At 46.9% G+C, this 2,757-nt stretch overlaps 1 protein-coding gene across 1 annotated transcript in view; it reads right to left on the reverse strand.

The window, feature by feature from the left end:
* LOC109921491 overlaps positions 1-2,757 on the reverse strand; it is a 52,513-nt gene that overhangs the window by 28,377 nt on the left and 21,379 nt on the right. The gene's annotated exons all lie outside the window — the stretch shown is intronic.

Below are 2,757 nucleotides of genomic sequence, written 5' to 3' on the forward strand. Positions count from 1 at the left end.
GAAAACACCATTGAGTATCAAGGGATGGTGGTTAGATTGTCTCTTATTGGTGACAGTCATTGCCTGGCATTTATGTGGCACGAATGTTACTTGCCACTTGTCAGACCAAGCCTGGATATTGTCCAGGTCTTGTGGCATTTGAATATGGGCTGCTTCATTATCTGAGGAGTTGTGAGTGGTGCTGAACATCAGTGAACATCCCACTTCTGACCTTATCATGGAGGGAAAGTCATTGATGAAACAGCTGAAATTCATTGAGCCTTGGATACTGCCCTGAGGAACTCCTGCAGAGATGTCCTGGAGTGAGATGTCTGACCTCCAAGAACCACAACCATCTTCCTTCATGCTAGGTATGACTCCAAACAATGGAGAGTTTGCCCCCGATACCCACTGATTCCAATTTTGCTAGGGCTTTTTGATGCCACATTGAGTCAAGTGCAACCTTGATGTCAAGGTCTGTCACTCTCACCTCACTCCTGGAATACAGCTCTTTTGTCCATGTTTGAACCAAGGCTGTAATGAGTTCAGGAGCTGAGTGGCCCTGGTGGAACCCAAACTGGGCGTCACTGAGCAGGTTATTGCTGAGTAGGTGCTACTGATGATGACACCTTCCATCACTTTACTGATGATCGAGAGGAGACTGATGGGGCGGTAATTGGCTGGGTTCGATTTGTCCTACATTGTGTGATCATATCTGGGCAATTTTCCACATTGTCAGGTAGATGCCAGTGTTGTAACTGTAGCGGAACAGTTTGTCTCAGGGAGTGACTAGTTCAGGAGTACAAGTCTGCAGTACTATTGCCAGAAATTTGTCAGGGCCTGTAACCTTTGCAGTATCCAGTGCCTCCAGCCATTTCTTGATATCATGTGGAGTGAATCGAATTGGCTGAAGACTGGTATCCATGATGTTGGGAACTACCAAAGGAAGCTCAGATGGATCATCCACTTGGCATTTCTGATTGAAGATTGCCGTGAATGCTTCAGCCTTATCTTTGTACTGGTGTGTTGGGCACTTTCATCATTGAGGATGGGGATATTTGTGGAGCCTTGTCCTCCAGTCAAGTGTTTAATCGCCCATCACCATTCATGATCAGATATGGCAGGATTGCAGAGCTTAGATCTGATTTGTCAGTTATGGGATGGCTTAGCTCTGTCTATCACTTGTTGTTTATGCTGTTTGGCATGTAAGTAGCCCTGTTTGGTAGCTTCACCAGTTTGACATCTCATTGCTAGGTATGCCTGGTGCTGCTCCTGAAATGCCCTCCTGCACTCTCCATTGAACCAGAGTTGATCCCCTCATTTGGTTGACTGGGGATATGCCAGGCCATGAGGTTACAGATTGTGCTGGAGTACAATTCTGCTGCTATTGATGGTCCACAGCATCTCATGGATGCCCAGGCTTTAGTTGCTAGATCTGTGCAAAGTCTGTCCCATTTATCACGTTGACAGTGCCACACAACATGATGGAGGTCATTCTCAGTGTGAAGGCGGGATATCGTCTCCACAAGGACTGTGCGGCAGTTGCTCTTACCAATACTGTCATGGACAGATGCATCTGCAGCCGGCTAATTAGTAAGGATGAGGTCAAGCAGATTTTTCCCTCTTGTTGGTTCCCTCACCACCTGCTGCAGACCCAGTCTAGCAACTATGTCCTTTAGGACCCGACCAGCTCAATCAGTAGTACTGCTGCCGAGCCACTCTTGGTGGTGGACAGTGAAATGCCGCATCCTGTTTACATTTTGCATCTTTGCCACCCCCAGTGCTTCCTGCAAGTGTTATTCAGCATGGAAGAGTACTGATTCATCAGACAAGGGAGGACAGTACTTGGTAATCAGCAGGAGGTTTCCTTGTCCATGTTTAACCTGAAGCCATGAGACATCGTGGGATCTGGAGTCAATGTTGAGGAGTCCTAGGGCAACACCCTCTCAATTATATACCACTGTGCCATCACCTCTTTTGGGTCTGTCCCACCAGTAGGTCAGGACATATCCAGGGATGGTGATTGTGGTCCCTGGGACATTGTCTGCAAGGTATGATTCCATATATATGATCATATCAGGCTGTTGCTTGACCAGTCTGTCAGACAGCTCTCCCAATTTTGGTACTTGTCTCAGACATTAGTAAGGAGGACTTTGCAGGGTTGACAGAGCTGTTTTTGCTGCTGTCTTTTCCAGTGCCTAGGCTGATACCAGGTGGTCTGTCCAGTTCATCTGAGCAAAATAGGAGCTTATGGTGTAGGGGGCAACATCTTAACATGGAGTGAAGATTGGCTGTCTGGTAGAAAACAGTAATGCACAAATGAGTTTTTTCATATTGGCAGAATGTGGCAAGTGGTCCAACAGGGCTGAGCAGGTTATTGTGCTGGGCCCTCAGTTTTTACAATAATTCATATCAATGTCTCAGATGAGGGGATCAAAAGCATGGAGCTGAATCTTATGTTCTTATGGTAAAGCATGAGAACCGTCACATTTTTAGAGGGATTGGCACTGTGTGATATCTTGCTAAACTGACCTCACTAACTATCTACCCCACCCTATGGTGACCCTCACATCAGATTCTATCCCCATCCCACCACATACTGTTCCCAAAACAACACTGGACGTCGGCCAAAAGACCAGCAGCCCTTATGCCCATGTCATCTTTGAGAGGCTGCTATGCATCCAGACAAATTGTGGCAATTCAGCATTGCCCCACACCAGCAGTGTCTTGGCAAAGCAACCATCCTGCTCACAGCATGTAGTTGGCATTGCTGATACT

This window comes from Rhincodon typus, chromosome 41 (assembly GCF_021869965.1).
Source record: "Rhincodon typus isolate 14 chromosome 41, sRhiTyp1.1, whole genome shotgun sequence".
Classification (NCBI taxonomy): Eukaryota; Metazoa; Chordata; class Chondrichthyes; order Orectolobiformes; family Rhincodontidae; genus Rhincodon; species Rhincodon typus.